This window comes from Gopherus flavomarginatus, chromosome 10 (assembly GCF_025201925.1).
Source record: "Gopherus flavomarginatus isolate rGopFla2 chromosome 10, rGopFla2.mat.asm, whole genome shotgun sequence".
NCBI lineage: Eukaryota > Metazoa > Chordata > Testudines > Testudinidae > Gopherus > Gopherus flavomarginatus.
In genome coordinates, this window is record NC_066626.1 from 41,015,953 (window position 1) to 41,038,955 (window position 23,003).

At 40.6% G+C, this 23,003-nt stretch overlaps 1 protein-coding gene and 1 pseudogene across 1 annotated transcript in view; one reads left to right on the forward strand and one right to left on the reverse strand.

The window, feature by feature from the left end:
* MAP3K20 (mitogen-activated protein kinase kinase kinase 20) overlaps positions 1 to 23,003 on the reverse strand; it is a 564,831-nt gene that overhangs the window by 128,340 nt on the left and 413,488 nt on the right. The gene's annotated exons all lie outside the window — the stretch shown is intronic.
* The window catches only part of LOC127030193 (dynein axonemal heavy chain 11-like), a 243,483-nt pseudogene that overhangs the window by 8,280 nt on the left and 212,200 nt on the right, over positions 1 to 23,003 (forward strand).

The following is a 23,003-nucleotide window of genomic DNA, read 5'->3' on the forward strand; positions in this document are numbered from 1 at the left end:
ATTTTATTTGCATTTAAAATGATTTAAAACATTTCATTTTAAAATGCATCTATTGACTAGATATCGTAGGGAAAAGAGAACAGAGACATGCAATTGTAAATAGAAAACCTAGAGAGGAGCCAAACCTCAAGCCTCTGATCACAGTATTTCTAATTTTGGTGGGGATACTGGTTTAAAATTCTTGGCTCTGAATCCATCGTTAGTCCATGATTCCATGCCAGATCCAAGACTGGATGGGCTTGTTTTCTGGTTCTGGTTTGGATGTGGCTGTAATCTTCCCAGAATATCTGAGTTTATGAGATTTCCACCAGACCTTGGCAACACCGAATGAACTGTGAATGAATGAATGAAACCTGAACTCTGCCTTATTGACCACTTTCCCTGATTGGCCAAGGAAGTCAGCAAGCCTGCTCTTAAGCCTAGCAGTGACCACCGATCTCTGACTGCTCAACGCACATGCTTGCAGCTGTGAACTCTCCTCTGCTTACCTTGCTTTAGCTCTCATCCAGCCTTGCTCCTGTCCCGCTTCCCTGCTTGGTTCCTGACTCTGGCTTGGACCTTCAGTGCTATTTCTGGAATCTGACTCCAGCTCTGACCACTCGGCCTGACTGCCCAATCCTGGTTTGTGACAATTCCCTGTCATACTAGGGTCTCCCATTCTCCCCCCCAGCCAGGGGCTCTGTGTGCCTCCTTCCCCCATACTCCCCATTTTCTCTCCCCATCATTCGGAGGGCTTGTCCCTATGTTGAATTAGTGCATGGCAAGCCAAGGGGTGACTCTACAGCGCACCAGCTTGCCGCTCACTAACTCGCCATGTAGACAAGGCTTTATTTCTTTTCTGTCCGGGAGGTAAGTCATTCATGGGCACAGCTGATGTGGTGGTGTGCATGTGCTGTGCTGGAAGGTGTAAGGGCTGCGATCAACTGGTTCTTTGATCTGTAGACAATTACAGTGGTGGTTGAAATTGCTGGATCTGCTAGCCAGATGCGAAGGGCTCTGTGTTGGGATCCCCCTACTACCAATTTTTCCATTCCAGTGCTCACCAAAGTCAATGAGGTTCTGCTCATTACTGCCTAAAACATGCCCTGAAATTTTGGAATTGATTTGCATGCAGCATTCAAGTTATTGTATTACATACAAACCGAGTGTAGGGCCTCACTTTGCTCAGCCAATGAAAGATATTTAGTGTACAATACCTTCAAGTCCATTTTAATATAATATTTCTATAATGGACTTTGCTTCTGCATTAACATCTGAGCAACTGAATGCTGACACGTGTAGAGTCTATAACATACAACCCATAAAAAAGGCCATCACTTTCACTTATAAGAGACAGAGGAAAAAAACCTAGAAATTGTCTTTTTATGCCATGATTAGAACTAGTAGATTGTTTTCAGTAAAAAAGCTATTTTAGTGGAAAATGGCTATTTTGTAGAAATGGATGGATTCCTGTTTTCAATGAAATTTTTTGGTCTCTTTTTTGGAGAAAGGGAACAACTGAAAATGGCAAAATTTTGGATGGTTAGGTGAAATTTTTGGTGTCTAAAAAGTATTTTTTCTTTAATTTCAGTTTTTGGTTGTCAAAAACAGAAAAAACAAACAAACTGCTTTTCACTGAAAACTGAAATTTTGATGAACCCAAAAAATTGTTTGTTTTCACTGAAATCTTTTTTTTACAAGGAACAATAAATCATTTCTGGACCCATTATAACCATGATATTTGACATGATAGCTATTATTGATATGTAAGAATTTAGCACTTGGTGCATACGTAAGTAGGACTAAATAACTGTGTGTGTGTGTGTGTGTGTGTGTGTGTGTGTGTGTGTGTGTGTGTGTGTGTGTAAAGTTATGGAACCCTTGGGTGAAATTCTGGTTTCACTGAAGTTAGTAGGGGTTCTGCCATTAATTTCAATATGGTCAGGATTTCACCCCTTGATTCCAAGACAAAACTCTAGTCTCAGTTATGAAATTGAACAAGTTATTCATAAATAAGAAACCTGAAAACCCTGGCCTGACTCCCAGTATTTACAATAAATTGTAACTTGTGTAGTAAGCTCAACTCAAGGGTGGAAGAATTGAGAACTTTGGTGGTAAATGGGTGAAATTCTATGGCCCCTGTTATATAGATAATTTAGTAGCCTTTTCTGGCCTTAAAATTTATTAATCTTGTTTTTTGTACAATCATTTAGTACATAGAAATAGAGAACCATTGATTCAAACTCTTTTTATTTAAAGGAGCCCACTGACTTTCTCAAGTTAGAGAAAACAGAGGTTGGGGAGCTGAGGGGAAAGATTCTCCGTGAAGAATTTCATGATGGGTGAGATTCTGTGGCCTGCACTATGCAGGAGGTCAGACTAGATGATCATAATGGTCCCTTCTGACCTTAAAGTCTATGAAAGCTTGGAGGGAAGCAGTGCAAGTAGAGCAGTCCAGTCCGGTCCACCGTACCAGTAAGATTTATAGCCGGTACGGTGTACCGGAAACGGGGCTGGCTCCAGGCACCAGCCAACCAAGCTCGTGCTTGGGGCGGCACCTTATAAGAGGCAGCCAATCTTGGTTCAGCAGGGCGGCACTTGGGTTTTTTTGGTTCAGCAGAGCGGCTCTGTGGGGGGCAGGGTTGATTTTCTTTTTGGTTTGACGAGGTGACGTTTGGGGGGGTTGTTCTTGGTTCGATGGGGAGGCACTGGGTTTTTTTGTTGTTGTTTTTGGTTCGGCAGGGCAGTGCTCAGGGGGGTGTTGATTTTCTTTTTGATTTGGCAGGGCGGCACTCAGGGGGGTTGTTTTTGGTTTGGTGGGGCGGCGCTGGGGGGGTTGTTTTTTAAAGCCGACCCTGACCGGAAAGACACAAGAGGAGCAGAACGGCTCTGCTCCCTGCCCTTCCACGAAGCTACGTCTCCTCTGTCTGTACAGCAGCAGCCCTGCGGGAGGAGCTGCCAGCGTTCTTCTCCTTTTCCCACTGCGCTTCCTGGGAGAGACTCTCCTGGGAACCACAGTGGGGGAAGGAGCAGAACACCAGCAGCTCCTCTGGTGCAGGTGTACCAGCCCCACTCGCCTAGCTCGGTTCTCTGGTGGGCTGCTGCTGTACAGACGGAGAAGACGCAGCTCCATGGAAGGTCAGGGGGCAGGGCTGGGGGCCGTAGAGCTGCTCCAGGGGAGCTGCCGGTGTGGGGCTGTCCAGTGGCCCCATGTTCTGCTCCTTTCCCCACTGCAGTTCCAAAGTCTCCTGCACAGCAGGAGGAGGACAGTGGACCCCCACCCAGGTAACATAGGATGGATCATGAGGAGGGGATGGGAAGAGCGTGGGCGGCCTGGGCTGGGGGCGAGTCACATGAAGGATCACCTGCCCCTCCTTTGGCTGTCTGCCTCCTGCCCGCCTGGTACCAGTAAGAAATGTTGGAGGCTCATGCAAGAAAGTAAAAACAACTCACTGGATTAAAGCAATATGGTAAATAACATGTGCAGTACTTCAAGATGATGCTTTTTGTATTAGCATTATACTAATCTATCATTTTTAATTATAATAATTACTTTAGATACCCCTTTGTGCTCTCAGCTTGCTTTGCAAATATTAATTAAGGTTCTTTGAGGTAGGTAAAATCATTAAGAAAGATTAAGATTAATTAAGATTTCAGAAAATCTGAAACAGATGTCCAAGACCAACAGAACAAGCCAGTCATTGCCACAAGTGGGATTAGAACTCAGGAGTTTCTAGCTTCCAGCCTATGCTCAGAAGACTGGGCCCTGGCCTTCTGTATAGTAAACACTCTTTCATCTCTTAGGACTAATTATGCATTTATGATTAACATCACTTCTTTACCTCACAAGGGTGTTGAGAGTTAAGAGGGCCCAATGAATTCACATTGGCAAAACTCACATAGACTTCATTGGGAGTCCACCCAGGGCTGATTTTTGTAAAACACTTTGGGATCCTCTGATGAGAGGCCCTATATCAAAGTGAATTGCTGCTGCTGTTAGTTGCATATGGATAATCTCTGTGCATTGGGGTAAAAACATAACTAAAAGTGTTTCTTTAACCTCTTGATGCCAGGATTTGGATGTTCTCAGCTTGCAATCTGTTGCAGATAGAAAATCAGTCTGGGCACAGGGAGTTGAAATACTTTTCTCTTTGCAGGTGTCACATTTTCTGCTGCATTTGTTATACACCCATATAAAATTGTAAAAGGTTAAATACAATTTGCCACTGGCAATAAACACTGTCAACAATACAAGGAATATCGATATGAAAGAATGCTGTATACCTGAGCACTTTTTAGATACTTTATTATTTCTATTCTGGCAAATTCAAGGGTTTGGGTTGGCAGAAAAACATAAAGCCAAATAATTTGATCTTATAGCTGGCAGTATTTCATATCTCTGAAGTAGAGCAATGAGAAGATGGTTACATCTTACAACCTCCCTCTTCACCATTAGAGGAGTCTTATTTAGAAGGAAGGTAAAATAGCAAAATAAAGTAAGGCAGTTCCTCTAGGAGGAGACCAATACAGATTTCTGGCATTTTCAACTTTCTCTAAAGTCCTAGCTGGCAACCTTGTTTGTGAAATTGACTAGGTGCGGTTATTAAGTGTGATGGCACTACAATAATACACGTAGTAGTAATAACAGCACACAGATGCAAGTTCCAGGAGTGAGAAAAAGCATAATACTTCTTCATTGTCTCCAATATAATACTAGCATGTCTGCTTTTTCCCCACCAATTCATTTTATGATACCAGTTTACTCCTAAAAGCGAGAACCCTTAGCCATAACCCTTTATTGTAAGAGTCCAAACTTTTCAATATTGATGCTGTGTAGGCAAATTGCCAGGACTCCAAGAGGCACACTGAATTTTCATGTGTATTTGCATATTGCTTTTATCACAGATTCATGCACAGTAGCATATCATTTGTTTGTACTTAGGTATTTACTGAACGATGAAAGGAAATTAGTTTTCACCAGCAACAAAAACTTGCAGTAGATTTCCGACCCCCTCCCCCCCAATCCCTTTCATTTACAGGGAGAGGTTTGTAGGATTCTGTGGGACACAGTTAGCCCTTCGACTTTAAGCATTACTGGACAACTGTGCCAGTACTCATGCCCCTTTATACTTGTATAGTTGGTAAAATAATCCAAAATCGATTTAGAAAGATAAATGTCCATCTTTTGTACCAAGACCAGTTTGAACGTGCTCTAGTTTACTAGTTATTGACATAATTGATGCTAGTCCACTTTCATTCTGTAGATTTTTATCTCTGTAGCCTGTAACAACTCCTATGAAGCTGTCACACAATCTGTTGTATCAAAACTTACTTACAGGCGCTGTCATTCAGGGATCATTGAAATGATAGACTGTTATGGTCTTTCCTAGTAATGTGTGCTTAGGGAGTCCTTCATTTACATGATACACTTATGCAATTTTTGGTGAAAAGTAGTTATTAATCCTGCACAGAAGACACATTTTCAATTTAGATAAGACCTGCTATTTTAAACAAAATGGCTAAACGGTAATTTATCCATCTCAGGGTGGTAGTATGCAGCCCAGAGTTCACCCTTAAAAACTTGCCAATTGTTTTAACACCTTAGATAATTAAGTACTTTTACCTCAGTATTGAAAGTACTTCATATAGGACTAGACTGTGGAGCTACCATGAGCCCTGAGTCAGGGGAAGCTGCCTCAGAAGCAGACCAGCACTGAATAGTGTCAGAGTTGCGGTTTAATCCTTGCTCCCTCCATGTGCTAGTGTGGGGAAGTAAGCGGTGACCGCTCCAGATTACCGCCCCTCCTGTACCAGCTCAGTCTGCTCACTTGTGTGAGAGTGGGAGTCCTCTCCTATCCCAAGCCCCTGCAGGAAAGTAAGGGGTGTCTTCTGACCCCCTTAGCATCCCTATTTGGGATGATAACAGAGCTTATTATAAGTAATAAGCATAAGACTATTTGAGGACAGTGCTACTCCTATTGGACCAGTCAATAATGTTTTCAGTTAACTCCCTCTCCTAGGGTATAGTTGGTTACAACTATGCATAGGTGCTGGAACTAAGGGTGCTGGGGGTGCTGTAGCACCCCCTGTTTTGAAGTTGTTTTCTTTATGTACAGGTTTTACAGTTTGGTTCAATGGCTCTCAGCACCTCCACTATCCAAATTGTTCCAGCACTCCTGCAACTATGCAGTGCTGGTTATAGAGCCCAGTTCTGTGGGGCATTGAGGTTCCTCTACATCGATTGCAGTCGATGACAGCTGAGAGTGCTTGGCACCTTGGACTTCGGTCCATAGTGTTTTTTCACTAAGTCATTTGTAAAAAAGAAAACTGAGGGCCTGATTTTGCAACCCTTTCTCACCTGAGTACTCCTTTCTCAAGCAGATAGTCCTCTTGGCTTTAATGAGACTACTATCTGAGTCAGCACAATTGTGATTAAGTTGTTGTAGGATGAGGGCCTTCAGGGAGAAACCTAGAGTAGTAAATTATTGGCCTGGTCAAGCAAACTGTCATCTCAATCTCATTGCCTCTAATGGGGCTACTCACGAATACAGCATATTTGCCTGAGTAGTAATTGTAGGATTGGGCCATATAACTATATATAGTTATTGCCCTAAACAAAGATCTTTACTAATTTGTTTAATAGAGATAGCATCTTCCATTTACCCCCAATGTCTGAACCTTATGTTAACAATGACTGGTGCCTTAACTTTTCCAGAACTATTTTGTTTTAATTTCTTACCAAAAAAATTAGGTTTTCTTTTTGTAATTTAAATATGGCCAAGGATGACATTTTCTTCTAAAATTGCAATTGAAATTTATAGACAGAGATCTTATATGCCAGTTTTTTTGCTAGACTTGGAGTGAATTTGTGTCTCAAATTTCAAACCCCATTTAAGGTAGTTGGACTGGCAAATGGCTAGGGACCAATGAGGAGTGGGACAGACATCTAGAATTTTGGCCAAGCAGCTATAACTTATTTATCTGTAACTCAGACAGGATAACTCTTGGTAGGCAGCTTATCCTGACAGCAGAAGGGGAAGAGGAGAGTGGATGCTGCCCAAACTATCCCTGTCCCATATCAATAGAGGCTTGAATCCAGAGCCTCTCAAATTCTTAGGGCATAACCAATCCACCTTAACATTGGCTCATGCAAACCCACTTATCCTGGAGTCTTCCAGGCTTGCAACCTGGTTAGGCTGCTAGCCAGAAAACATCACTGATCCCTGTGAAAGTGCTCGTGGATCTCTGACTCCAATCTCTTCCTCCTCTTTGGTGATCACGGTCCTTACTTTCTTGCCCTTTAACCCATGCACCACCTGTTACCTGCCATCCCTGAAGAAGGGAAAGTCTGAAGCTCCATTGCCAGGATCCATCATTGAAATCCTGTGACGGGATAAATGCGTAACAATGCCTGGGACCCGCACCAAATCTTTACCCAGACACAAACATGTAGACTGACCAGGTCCATCCATAAAGTCAGAACCATGAAGCTAAGCAACTAAACAGACAGAGGATTCAGATAAGTTAACCCAGGACATGCTCCAAAACTCATCTTGGGGGAGGAGGGCCCTCTGGGAAGGCAGTGTAGTGAGAGATGCAGGATTTACGTGTGGGTAGCTGCTATTTTTATTAGCTTAGCTAACAGTATTATATGGAGTGATGTTGTAGCTATGTTGGTCCCAGGATATTAGAGACACAAGGTGGGTGAGGTAATATCTTTTATTGGACCAATTTCGGTTGGTGAGGGAGACAAGCTTTTGAGCTGATGCAAAGCTCTTCCTCAGGTCTGATATTACCTCATGTACCTTGTGTCTCTGATAGTATTATGACAGCCTACAGCACATTCGCATTGAGCAGTCTTTAGATTCATGTATGATTTTCTATATTTTGTTTGCATAAAAGCATCTAGAACTACAGAGAGGAGCATCAAAGACATAAAGCAAATGGATGGTATCAGACAATTTTAGTGAATACATTGAACCTATCTTGCAGTCTTTATTTGCATGAGTAATTCTTATTCACACAAACAGTCCTATTGATTTCAATGGGACTATTTGCATGAGGAAACGTTATGGGAGTATAAGTTTCAGAATTGGCTCATATATTTAAAACTGGTGTATACAGCGATAGAGCATGCAATAATTTGGTTATACCTTTAAGTGTGATCTGAAATTAAAAAGTTTTATTTTGGAGCTGTTGCTCTGAGTAGAAAATGTTGATATTTTTAAATGAATTTTGAGATAGAACGTCCAATGTATCATCATGTAGGAATTTCTCTCTGAGTGTGAGATATACTCAGCAGAGGAATTACTTTGATCACCACTCCAGAACACTATTAAATCGTTCATTTCAAGAGCCAAAGGGACTGGAATCTGCTTTTTAAGGTAAAATATTCATTTTCTTTCTCAACGTTCAACTTTCTGCAGTCTGAGGTGCCTAAACTGAGAAACATTTCAAATATTTGAGTATGTGACATGATTAATTTGTAATTTAATTGACTTAAGGGGGACTACTTGAGAGGAAAGCCCCAATCCTGAAAATTGTTTCACGGGCACAGACTTCCAGTAAAGGCTTCACCTGTTTGCAGGACAGGGAGCTAAAATACTACTCTGAATGAGGAAGGGTGGCAGAATGATAGTAAATCTGTCTTCTGCCAACCTAATTTTCGTGCCTACAGCTTTGGAAACTTTAGGATTTTTTCCGCTTTATACATACGACACTGGAATTTCTTCTTTGCACTTGGTTCACTTTCAGTTTTAGCATTCAGATAATTAAATATAAAATCAGGGGAAATGAATTATTTCAGAGGATATTCCATTTTTCGGTCCAGGAGCTATTGGTTATGCATAAAAGCTCTCAGCATTTAAGATGGTAGAATGTTCTCAAGTGAGTGTCCTCTGAGACAAGAAAAATTGCAAAGCAGGAAAAGAAATTCTGAAAAATACAAACAGATGAATGAAGTGTCCCTCCCAAAAAGCCAAAACTTATGCTAGCAGTTGAAAAACATTCTGCATCAGAGCTGTATAGGAGCATTGATGCAAGGTAGCATAATACGTATCAGTCAGGAGAAGTGCATTGTGGAGGAAACTCACTTCTGTTTACTTCAAGGGACATTAACTTCAATTAGCTCCTGTCTGAGTAAGCCATAGGTGCAAATAGAGGGCTAGATCATGCTATTTGCACATGCCCATAATAAGGAACGGTGCATAGGCACCCCACCCCAGGGGGAACACACCGAGGCGTTGTGCCTCAAGAGGCACAATTCCTTCTTGGGCATCTGTGTGCTCCAACCAATGCCTTTATGGAGAGCTGCTTACTCTATTTCATGGCATGCAGCTTTCCAGGCCAGCATATAGAAAGTTATCTCTGTTCCTCCCTATTCAATTGCACCTAGGGATAAAACATCAGGGCTGCAATTTTACCACATCAGGGGGTAAATTCTTGCTAGTTCCTATTTCCCTGTGCAGTTGCATAAGGGCTAGTCATAGTCTTGTCTTAAATGAGGACCTAAGGGTTTGAGCTGCACTCAATATGGAATTTCACATTAGAAATATTCAGTAACCACCTGGCTTAACCTGAAAAATAAATGTGGTAACTAGCTTAACACCATTGCTTTCAGTTCTAGTGGCTTTCGCAAATCCATAGTAAAAGGGTAGCTGTGTGGAATGAACAACAGATAATAAAAATCACTAGGTTTGGAGCTGCTTACCTTTAGGTTCAAACCAGGCTAATTTGTAGCTTAAAACCACTGCTAGGAGAAAGCAGATTGCTTAGCTGACTAAGTACACCAATTAATTGTAGTCCTGACTTGGGAGGAAAAAAATTGAACAGAATTAAGATATAGAAACACTTGTGGAAAATTACAGAAATAATGTCTGACACTTTGGAGTAAAAATAGGAGTTTTCTCTTGAATGAATTAACGACAGTCTGGCAGAGTTAGATAATAGCCTTAGCTTCATTATTAATTTCTGTTATCAATTTAAATTCTCTAAATTCTATGTCCAAATATTATAATGAAGAACTAGATTTAGATATTTTTGATAGCGAAGTCATACATTCTTCAAGATTTGAGCTCAGAATCAGAAGGCAGGAGACCACTGGATGTAAAGATAAAACCAAGGGCAAAATCTGGCTACGTCTCAAGGGAGGTAAATGACTAATCTTTATCAATTTCTTAAGAGACAGGAAACACAGGGCTCAAATGCTCAAAATTACATGAAAATATCTTCTTCCACCCCACCAGATATTGGAAGCAGTAACGGTGTGAGATCATGAAAGAAAGAGTTTAGCCTGGAATATGTTCTTCTTTTAAAGAAGAGATTCTAGATTCTGTTATAAAGAAGGAACAAAACATAATTTAGAGTCTCATGGTTATTATTTATCAGAATTTATCTCATTATTTATCAGAATTGCCTGGGATTTAGCCACACAACTCCCATTAAAGTCAGTGGGAGTTATGAAAGTCTATGTGCCTAGATGTCATACAAACTCTGAAAATTTAGAAGAAAATGACAATCCAGATAATGGAAAATAACAAATATAAAGTAGCAGACAAGATATTACATGAGAAAATGAGCAAAATGTCTAACAAAATGAAAAACAAATACAACAAACATCGCAAAAAATGTATAATAAAATCAAGAAGGTAGGACAAAAGGGCATAAGCAGACATGCCATATACACTGGAGAAGAAGCAGAGCAAAGGGTGACTAGAATGACAGTAGGAAGAGATGTGAGAAAATGACCTGTTCATGGATATTGTACAGTAACAGAGGAAGAAGACAAGTAGAAGATGCTTAGACGATATAAGGATAAAGAATATGGTGAATTATGTAATATAGGTGCACAAGAAAGATGATGCTGGAGAACTAATCAGCATGTCCTCTGCAGTTTACATTTTTTACCAAAGCATCAAGAATTTGACTCATTGCAGCATTGCATTTTAACCAACAATGAGGCTTTTCTATAACCTTACCATTTCTATTACTCTGGGAATCTGACCTACAATCTTAAACTGCAGCAGGGGAAATTAAATGTGAGAGAAAACATTGCCTAACTTTTGATAGTTAATGTAACACATTGCAAAGTGAAGATGTGGAATTGCTATCACTGAGGATATTCAAAAATAGTCAATAAAAGCAGCAAAGGGCTTGGCTACGCTCGAAACTTCAAAGCGCTGCCGCGGGAGCACTGCTGCGGCAGCGCTTTGAAGTGTGAGTGTGATTGCAGCGCCAGCGCTGGGAGAGAGCTCTCTCAGCGCTGCATGTACTCCACCTCCTCATGGGGATTAGCTTGCAGTGCTGGGAGCCGCGCTCCCAGTGCTGCGGCACTGTTTACACTCGTGCTTTACAGTGCTGTAACATGCAGTGCTCAGGGGGCTGTTTTTTTCACACCCCTGAGCGAGAAAGTTGCAGCGCTGTAAAGCGCCAGTGTAGCGAAGGTCAAAGAGTCCTGTGGCACCTTATAGACTAACAGACATATTGGAGCATGAGCCTTTGTGGGTGAATACCCACTTCGTCGGATGCATGTAGTGGAAATTTCCAGGGGCAGGTATATATATGCAAACAAGAAGCAGGCTAGAGATAACGAGGTTAGTTCAATCAGGGAGGATGAGGTCCTCTTCTAGCAGCTGAGGTGTGAAAACCCAGGGAGGAGAAACTGTAGTCTAGACATTCACCATTTGGTCTAGATTAGGAATAGTGAAACCAGTGCTGCTGGAATGCCACTGGCTGGACTAGAGGGTCTACCAGAGTTCCATTCTGACCCAATGATTCTAATACTCTAGGAATCTCTGAAGAGACTTGAAGAAGCAAGTAACAAAGATAGAATGTATGTGAAATGGAGAGGTGCTGAACCAGATCAATTATGAAGACACGTTGGATTTACTTTTAGACAACATACGTGTTAACTGTGACATTTTAGATGAGCTCTGTGGAGCTTGAAAGCTTGTCTCTTTCACCAACAGAAGCTGGCTCAGTAAAAGATATTATCTCACCCACCTTGTGTCTCACATTTTACTGATTAATTTAACCACCATGTTAACCTGGCCTTACACCATAATGAGCAACTCCACAAGTCGTGCTTCACAAGTAACTAAAAACTAGTGATTTATAACTGTGTTTATCACTGGCAGTTGTCCTATAGGTCAGAGAGACCATTCATCTAGGAAATAATTTGGTGTCACTTGGCGATGGCAAAATAATTGTTACATAACGGCCTAACTCTCTAAACTAATGAATTGGGTAGCAAATAAAATAAGAGACTGTTAAGGCTATAAGGCAAAACAAACTGCAAAAGGCGCAGAACAGTTTGCGAGAAGGACAAACAGCAGGGGACACAGGTAAAGGTTTTGAATAGATGCCAAAAACAAGTAGGCACAACAGAGATAAATAAAATACACAGTGAAGATGCAATATAATAAAATACTGTAATTTGGACTGTCAGCATGAAGGTAGAGAGTTCAGAATAGAAGAGACTGAGTTAGCTTTTATGGGATATTTAACCATGAACCACCAGAAGTCGAAGCTGCTGCTGGTAATACATATTCAGATAAAACAAACATGTTATTGGCAGAAATGTTATAAAATCACTCCATAAAGTTTTTGGTTGCATTTGTTGAGTTTGTCCACCAAGTATCTGCAATTTATTTGTTTGAAGACTGCATTTATTGACATCAGAAAAAGTAGTAGCTGGCATGCTGTGCCCCACAATATCCCAGACAAGGACTCTACATCTTCCTACATACTAAGTGACATTGTTTTGACCTGTATACACTTACATATAAGTATATTGGATTATCATGGGGCCCCTACAGAGGAAAGACTAACACAATGATCAAGAAGCTCTCTGAATAGCTCTTGCAACACTTTGTCTAAATTGTCCTGTTTAGGAGCTGAGGTTAGCAAACTGTCCTGAGGAAGAGATGTGCTTCTGCTCTCTAAACCCATCAAAGATTTCTCATGATTTGTTGGATCTCAGGGACAGGCATGATCTGTAGATGCCTGGTGCCTTAATACTGCTGCGCTGCTGGCCCCACTCTTCCCCTGCCAGCACAATTTCTCCTGGAGTCAGGCTGCTGCTGGCTGGTTGCCCCTATGGTTATGGAATAGCAATCGGTGGGAGGCCCAGTTAATGTTAATGTAGTCTGAAGCAGCTTTAATTCCTGATTAAATATCCACTTGGAGATACACAGGGCCAGCAAAAGATGCTGCTGCAAACTATTTTTGCTCCACTATCCCACAACTGTCTGTATTAATCATAGAAACACAGGACTGCAAAGGATCCCCTATTCCAGTCTGCAGAGAGTAGATCTGGACTCTCCACCACAACAATGTAGTCCATGCAAATTAGAGATGGGCAAAATTTTACAGCAGTAGTCTGTCTATTTTCCCATTTCTCCCATTAGTGTAGAATAGCTCTCTGTGTGTCTTTGAGTATTTTGTCTGGTCTAGTTTTAAATGATTCAAGTGATGGGACTTTCACCATTGCCACTGGGGGACTATTCCATTGTTAAGAGACCCCACTAATAATCAGCCATAATTTTTTTTTCTTGCTCAATTTGCTCCCATTATGCCTAGTTATATATCTTTGTAGTAAAGGTAGCAATGTTTTCCATTACGTTTGTTTTAATATATTGGGTATACAATAGCTGACATTTAATTTCATTCCACAGTTAAGTTCTTGTGGAAAAATTCTGGATCATAGTGTCTACAACCATTTATGAAATACATTAATCATGAGTGTAAAGAGGCAATGAATTCAGTGATAAAAATAGAATGCCCTATAAAATCTATAAAGATAATCCCCCATTTGCCTTTCAAAGTTTCATCTCAAAAATACTTTTCAAGGCTAACTACACATGGACACCTAAAGTATTCAGCAACAAAATAAAAAAATTGTTTTCATTTTAAATGTGTATAACACAATCTAAATGTGCAACCTCCTTTCCCCAAAGGAGATAGCAACCGAGGTGGTTGTTCCTTAATGAGTTCTGTGTAGGTTTTGCTGATTTTTAATACTCTTCTGGAAAGGTCTGTCACCAGTTTTTGCCTTTAGCCAAATTTTGCTGCTGTTCTTTCAATATCTGAAGAGGCGATTACCTGCTATAAACAAACTTTTGACAATCAAAGAGAAAAAGTGGTTGTTCTTCTATGCTCTCAATTGTTATTGTATAAGCTGTGTGTGTGTCTCTCTCTCTGTGTATGTAATTTTTTTTTTCGAGAGGAGTATTATAATTTTATTCTATTTGGTGTTTTATAGAGGCATATGTCATTAATGATGCACTTAGCACCTTTTAAAAATAGGTTTTATGCTCAATGTAGTTTGACGCGCAGTCTTAGAAACTTCCTTCACAAACTGGAAACCAGTTCTGTAGACTGCAAGTGTTGGTAAGGGGATTGGGCTCTTTTCGGTTACAACAGAAATCCTCCAACAGAAGAAGTTTGCAAGATGAAGTTGTTTCTTGCAATAGAAGTCTCCATCCTTCTTGCTGGCAAGACAGTGCTTAGTAGAGCACTCTTCTTCCCCCAGACCACGCTGCAGTTCAGTTATGTCCTCATCTGCGTTGCTATCCCTTCCACTCTGAAGTCGTCCACAAATGTGTTCATGGTTGAATTCATGCCAAAGGAACTTCCAATAAGGCTTAAAGCAGGTAGCCAGGGTTCAGAGATGTATCATCTTTTTTTTCTTCAGTTGGTCAAAATAGCTTCTGCAAGCCCAAGAAGAGCCTTGTGCTGGCCTACAGCCAGCAGAGAGCTTCGCTGCTTCACCACTGGGATAAAAGCTGCTCCATGAACCAACTGAAGTGCTCCTGTGTACCACAAGTTGAGAAGCATTAAGGGTCAAAACCTGGCTTTGAAGCCAATGGGAATTTTGCCCTCTCCTGTAGTATTTTGGGCCTGAGCTTGTTCCCACTCAAGTCAGTGGGGCGTTTACATTGAGTTCAGTGGGTACAGATGTGATGCTTTATTTGCAGGCCCCATGCAGCACTTGAGTTGTTCCGGAACGTTCCAGAGCTCCGTTCTAGCACTTCTTTTGGAGGCCAGAACAGCGTTCAGATACTTCTGGTCCTGACAAAGTAAACCAATGATTAGCACTTTTTCAAAAATCCGGCACCCACCCCTGTTAATTCAAAATTTTCTTCTTGTTGAAATAGTTACGTCCCAGCACTTCTTTTTCTAGGGCTCGAGCCCTGGTTCTGTGATGGTTAAACTGGTGGCCCATCACCATCACTGTGGCTGCTTGTTTGAATTAAGGAATGGATGTGCTGCACTTCATGAAAACATGCCAGTGGCTGCAGGCAATATGAAGTGATCTCAGGAGTGTTACGAGAGAGGCTGCTGAAGCACAGAACACATTTTAGGCATATCAATCATCTGTAAGTATTGTTGTAAAACATTGTACAATGGGGCTTAAAACACTTCATGTGCCTTCTAAAATTATAGTCACACCATGTACCTAGAAATGACATTGAGATGAAATCTCTACTGTCTCTCTGGAATTCTCCAGATGGCGGAAATGAATTTTGTTTTTCCAAAATATGAGAGCATGTTAGAATTATTGGGTAGATATGATGAAGAAATGTACACTTCCTGGGCACAAGATCTGAACCTTCTCTGTGTATGACAACTTAACCAACTCAGTCTCAAATGTGATGAAACTGGATTGTCTGAAGTAAATTTTAATGAAAAGATGATACAGTGGTAAATCTTATCTGTGTTGATTTAACATTTATTTTATTTTTAACAGCTATCATTTATTGTTATAGCAAAAATTTCCCTTGCGCTACAGATAAGTGCTCTGCAATGTGGATCAGACTTGAGGATTTTGACCACAAAGTATAAGCATTATATACGTTTCCACTAAAAATATTTAATGAGACACAGACATATGAAAATACTTATTCTCCATTTGCAGATTATTTAGTTTAAAATTAGAGAAACATTGTGTAGCTTTTCTTTTTAAAATGCATATTATACATGCAAATATAAAATGTGAATAATTTAAATATAAAGTACACTAACTGTCAAGTCTTGCATTCCTTATTGTGGGAAAACTTCTGTTGAAGTCAATGGGTACTTTGCCTAAACAAATCCTGCAGCATTTTACCCATGCATGGTAATTTGAAACAGTTTCTTACTTGGTTAGATACCAACAGCTATCTTTTGAATAACAAAATGTTCAAATCTTATATGTCTGTTGTAGCTTTCTGCTATTCTCTGGGAGATGAAACATCCAGTGGTACCAGAAGCTTCAATGCACTTATATTCCAAGAGAGAAACCCTTTACAAGGTAAATACAGAAGATTCTATATGAGAAATGTATGTGCATATAAAGACATGGAAGAAAATTGACATAATAGTACTAATCTATTTAAGTCTTCAGGTACCCTGAACCAAAACCAAAGTGTGCACAACTATTTTTCTAAATTATGTTTGATGGATTATTGTTACACTGTAGTTTGTAGCTAATCTTATATTTTAGTCTTAACTGAATATACATATGTGTTTCTTTTGAATACAAAAGGGCCAGTTTCCCCCTGATGCATTAGTTTTTGGATGTAATGGCAGAACAGACTCCTCAGATGAGCAATTTCCGAAGTTGAAGGAGCAGATGGCTTATGACAGTGCTTCTCAGCCCGGGGTCTGGGGCCCTGAGCAGATTTCAGGAGGTCCACCAAAATAAATTAGAGAGCAAGGCTAGTATTAGACTCACTGGGGCTCAGGGTAGAAAGCCAAATCCCAAGCCCTGCTGCTCGGGGCTGAAGCCAAAGCCCGAGCCCCTCATGCCTAGGCTGAAGCCAAAGCCCGAGCAACTTAGCTTTGTGGGGCCCTCTGTGGCGTGAGGTCCTGGGCAATTTCTCTGCTTGCTACCCCTAACGTCAGCTCTGGCTTGTAATCTACTGAAAAACAGTTGTTGTCCAATGGATAGGCTGTGGAATTTTTATAGCATGTTGGGGCACGGGGTGGGGCTTCAGAAGGAAAAAGGCTGAGAATTACTGGCTTATGGGACTTGGTAATGAGTGATGAAGCTTTTCTCCATCACTAGTTCACATTTGGTCTAGGTCAACATGACCAAAGTTATCACTGAAAAGCTGATTAGTGGTCTGTGTGAAATGAATTGACGATTTTTAGGCCACCCACGTGACAGTAGCCACTACTAGAGAGAGTAGAAACTGGCAGCCTTGCTAGCAGCTTCTGTTGAGACCAAAAATGTGGCATTTCTTAATCCTGGTCTACACTACAAACGTATGCTGGTTTAACTGTGTCACTCAGGGGTGTGGAAAAGGAGCTATACTGACCTAACTCCTGGTGTAGGCGGCACTATGTTGACAGGAGGACTTCTGCCATTGACACAGTTACTGCCTCTCAGGGAGGTGATGAGAGATGCTCTCTCATGGGTGTAGATAGCATCTTCTCTATGCTCTACAGCTGCTGCAGTGTTGTAAGTGTAGACAAGCCCTTAGAAACAGGACTTTTCTGATAGTGGAAGTAGCCCCTCAGATCCTGACTGAGACACATTGGACTTGTCTATGCACACAAGTATGCACCAGTTTAACTAACAGTATGATTTTTGTACTGATTTTGCTGAACTGGTGTGGCTTTGTGTATGGACACTGTTACATAGGTTTAAACTGGGCATACATTGATTCAGGGAGAAGCTAAATGGATATAAGCCCAGTTTAAACCAATGTGTAGTGTCTGCACATTATGCTGCACTGGTTTAACTAAACTGGTGCAATATCACTTCATCTTTAGTTAAACTGGTACATACTTGTGTTCAGACTATGGCATTGGTGGGGGCAATGTGGGGAAACTTCCAGGTATTGCTCGTGTAAAAGCAGAGTCTTATGAATAAACAGAAGTCTTCAGTTTCCAAGCTATCAATCTAGCACTTTTTGCTACCAGTAAGGGCCAGATTCTTAGTAACTGTAAATAGATGTGTCTCCATTGACTTAACTGGAGCCAAATTGCTTTACACTAGCTGAGAGTCTGGCCTTACATTATTTTAAAATACAAGCTGAAGTGTTTATGATTCTTGCCTGTTTTATATTTTTAGAAGATAAAAAAAACATAGTATATTTAAACATTGCACACGAATCTACATGTCAAAGAGCGATGGAATCTGTGGTCAGAAATATTTCTGATTAATTTATCAAGAAGAATATGATATTTCTCCCCTCAATATATTGGAAATTTTAAATTTAATTACCAAGAGGTACAATAGGTTATGGAAAATCATTCTGCAAGTGGAAGTAGAACTCACATTCCAACAACTGAAGCCTGACCTGGCAGAATGAAGAACTGTGGGATTATATGGAGCAGATTAGGGATCTTGTTCAGAATGTGGACCTCAGAATCCAGAAAACCAACTGTAATTAAGATGTTCTTCAGATGTTTTTTACCCACGAAAGCTTATGCTCAAATAAATCTGTTAGTCTTTAAGGTGCCACCAGACTCCTCGTTGTTTTTGTGGATACAGACTAACACAGCTACTCCCTGATACTTAATTACAGTTGGTTTTCTGGATTCTGAGGTCCACATTCTTAACAAGATCCCTAATCTGCTCCATATAATCCCACAGTTCTTCACTGTGCCAGGTCAGGCTTCAGTTGCATCTGAAGAAGTGAGGTTTTTTATCCACAAAAACTTATGCCCAAATAAATCAGTTAGTCTTTAAGGTGCCACCAGACTCCTTGTTGTTTTAACTGTAATTTACGTGACTGCTGTACACATTGAGAAAAACCTCCTTTTGTGTCAGGGAAAGTTGTGGAAATTCTTCCCTTCTTTGTCTTGATGGTAAAAAGAGAATCTCCAAATTGCACTGGATGGTCCAAGAGACAGGATCTATCTGCTAGACCAGGTGATAATTGTTATAAATCCAGTACACTTTTGGCACTGGGAGAACCAATTGTTAATAAATAGGTTGAGATAATTGGGAAAGCTGGGATTCAGTAGTTTACAAAACTCAAATGTTTTTAAATACACTTGACTAATGCAAATCCAACTCTAAAAGGAAATAGCTTTAAGCAATTGGTTCCAGATGTGCTTGTAAAAGTTACAATGAAAAGATAATGAAGTTGTAAATAGTGGGAAAGCTTTTCTTCATCAAAGTGAGAGTTCCTTTACTCCTGAACTGATCAATTAGCAGGGATAAAGAATCCACATAGGGAAGAGCAATTCTAAACCCTGTGCCCATTCTGTAAATTACCTGTTTCAGGACAATCAGACCTTGCTCCAGGCAGATCCTCTTTCTGATGAATGGAAAGCCTACACTGAGTACATAGACCACATGATTTTAGATGGGCTGATCAAAGCTATCAAGTGTTCTCTTAAGTATCTGATTGAAAACACCAAGACATCATTTAAGTCCACTCCTTTATTTGAAGTGCAGCTTGTCCTTAATAGCAGTGAAACAACTTTTAAACCTTCTTTGGACCCTAATGTCAATGGCAATTTCTCTGATGTGGAAGGACTAATCAGAAACATTTACAGAATCGCATCATTTATTAACCGAGTTGCCAAACATCCTGGAAAAGACACTTACCAGGCATTATTACTAGCTGGTATCTTTCCTTAAAAAACGAACAGTTGACCCTTCCACCAGGCATTTAAATGTGATTGTTTGCCCCACCCAAGTCACCTGCATTCAGTGACTTATGGAGGAGTGAAAGGCTTTTACACCTGTATTTATTTGTCATTTTCTACATGCCTGAACCTCTTCCTCTTTCCTTCTTGTATTAGTGCATCCAGTACTTTCCTTCAGCCACCAGAAGGTGCTCTTGAAATTGCACTGCATGATTATTTTATTTTTTTTAACCTCCTCTAGTTTGCTTGCCCAACTTACAGCATGATGGCCAGTTCACACTGAAGTCTGGAGCTGGCTGAGCTATTTGCAGAGGACAATTTCTTTCATGGATTTAGCCTCTTCTTTTGTTTGTGAAGAATCCTCCAACAGTCTTGGTGTTTACAAATGGGTTCATTAATCAGACTTTTGTGAGCAATAGTTTATGCAATCATGTTTCAGCTTGTATAAGTCTTCAGAACTGTTTGCTTTGCTACAGCTATTAGTGTGTCTGTGCTCTCTGTAGTGTGTGATTGGTCGCATAGGTCACCTGATGTTGTTGTTTCTGCTCCCTGCTACCCACAATCCCTAGTAACATGAATGTTCACCACCGTTTTTCTCTTCCTACAGGCCAGTATAGGTTTGTGGGAATGTTCACAGACAGTAAATCAAACTGGTCTGCAAATATTAAAACAATTGTGTAGTTTTAATTTTAATGAACATTTACATATGTTTTGTGCCCAACTTTGGCTTCATTTCCTTTTTCCACAATGTATTTATGTCAGTCACAAGCAAGTGCTGAAGTCCAATCTCAGATATACAGGCCACCGAGAAAGAACAGATAAAATGTAAGTAGGTCACAGCTATATAAACTGTACAGAAGCAGCAATGTTGTGAAATACATCATGAAGATTAAACAAAAAACATTTTAAAAAGTAACTAAATCAAGCACAGCTGATGGGAATTGATAATATTTTAGGGACTAACCCTGGGTTGCTGCTAAGGAGCTTCACAGCTCAGGTTGGGCTGGGGATGTGCAAAGGTGGAATAAAGCTCACCTTTGCATTTCCCCACACCTGGCCCAACTGTGTGCTGAGCCAGTTCCCTGAGTAAATTAGAACAACCTGCTTGGAGGCTGTACTGGTTCCAGAGGCCTGAATGTCAGTGGTATTGGTGGAATTTGGGGAACATCTGGCCACCTCTCCTGTTCTGCCACAATAGCCCTGATGTTGGCTGAGGAGGCAGGGGAAGATGACATAAGAGCCAACATAGACCAACTGTGCCACCAGAACATCCTTCATGTTGTGGCCAGCTCCACAACTGGATTCCATTTGCTGAGCAGCACAAAGAAGCTGAACAGAACCCAAGAACAGTATTTTTTATTAAATTGTCCTCATGTTCTTTGCTGCTGATTTGGGTATGTATGTATCTATTTATTTATTTTAATTACGGTAGCCCTGAGGGGACAGTTGAGAATACAGCCTCATTGTGCTAGTCAGTGGCTGTTTCTGCCCTGAACAGCTTAAAATCTAAATAGATAATACCAATATTGCTAACCCCTACATTCAGAAATCATGAGTCAGATCCCCAAAAGTTGTGAGAGTGACTAAAAAATCATTTGATTATTGATAACCCCCCCCCCACACACACACACATTAGCTGCTTTTTATTTGCACTAGGTCACATTTTCAAGGGTTTCTCTGCACCATGAAGGCTTGACCCTTTTTTTTAAAATAAGAGCTGAGATTCTCAGGCAATCTCCAGCTACCAGCAGCTGGGGCTTTAAGAAAACCAGTACATGTAAAGAGATGCATTAAAACTCTGAGAACTGGCAACACTGCAAGAGAGAGACAGGGTGGGGAAAGGGCCACAACGCACAAGCAGGGTAAACAATGAGATGGTTTTGAAAAGCCACATCAATGCCATGTGGTTTGAGGAGTTTTTGGAAGCTCATGGAGGTTTTTAATTTGGTGGGGTGGGGTTGTGTTAGGAGAGGATGAGGTAACCAGAGAGAAGAAAGGAAAGGGAACATAAGGAAGGGAAGGGCGGGGGAAAGAAGGGAGAGCAGCTGGAGAGCGAGTCTGAGGAGAAGAGAAGGTGAGGGAAGGGGCTTAAATACAGCTTTCAAAGCCAGTCACAGAGGGGAGCCTACAATATGGAGAGACTGAGCTTTATGGTCTCCATTGTACCTGCCGTTATCGCTTCAGCCAAAATAATCTCTCACCAAGATGATGTCACCTCAGTCACCCACTTTTGCTGTCTGTCTGCAGGGACCTAAACCCTGTGCTCGGGAATTCTTGGTGCGGGGTCCTAGGATCCTATCTCTGGATTTCAGTCTCTTGAGATCCAGCAGAGGCTGACTCTGGCAGCATTTAGGACTTCGTTGAAATAAGGCTTTTTATGTTTTATATAGGTCAACAGCTTGGTGGGCAACTTCTCAGTAGGTATGGGCAAGAACAGTGGTATGTTTTGTGGTCAGTTGATGACAAATAGACACTAACTGATTTGATCTTTTCCCAAGGACTTAAAGATGTTGGGCTGGTGGATAAAATAGAAATTACTAAACCCTAAATAATCACGTTCAGTTTATTCAAGCAGCAAACAGCCAACCTGATTGCTAACTGGCATGTGGTTATTCACTTGCCACTGGGCTAACTTCTTGGGTCCTTGCAGGTACCTTATGGTTTGGCTTCCAGCCCACCTCTTTTTAATTTAAATTAAATTGCTGGCTCCACTCACCCTTCAATTTTATTTGCACTTTATCAAGATGTGGATCAGATGGATACCCTGGAAGAAATCATGAGCAGAGTGCAATCGGTCACTGTTAATGTTCAAGAGAATCAAAGCCACTTTAACAAATACAGCTACTTATGGATGGATGATAAATCTGAATTTATGAAGCAGTTCTTGTTCTGTGAAAGATTTCTTAATATCGAGGAGCTGGAATTGTATGCAGAATATGAGCATCAGAAATGCTTGCCCAAGTTAGAACACTTTAAAGTACAAGTATTTTAGTTTTTGTGGTTTGATATATTTCTCTTTCTTGTGCTGATAGAATGAAATCATTATATTATTTTGTAGATTAAATTAAAAATGCTAATTATATTTTTTCTTTAACATCAATATTTATGTAACACTGTACAAGGAAGTTAGTGAATTTGAAAATCAGACTTTCAATAACTGGTTCCTGGTTGATATTAAGCCTTTAGAAATATCTTGGATGAATATTATTAAAAATGGAGTTAGATATTTAAGGAACATCTATTCAACCGTGTAACTCACAGGTAAGCTACTCTGCATTCTCTTAACTGGCTTTGTTGGAAATTTGATCCTTTGGCCAAAGAAGGGAGAGGAAGACTGGAAGCAAAAAAACAGAGTGACCCCAGCTCTGTCATAGACTTGGTATATGTCCTGAGGCAAGGCCACAACTTCTTTGTGCTTGAGTTTCCTCATGTTTAAA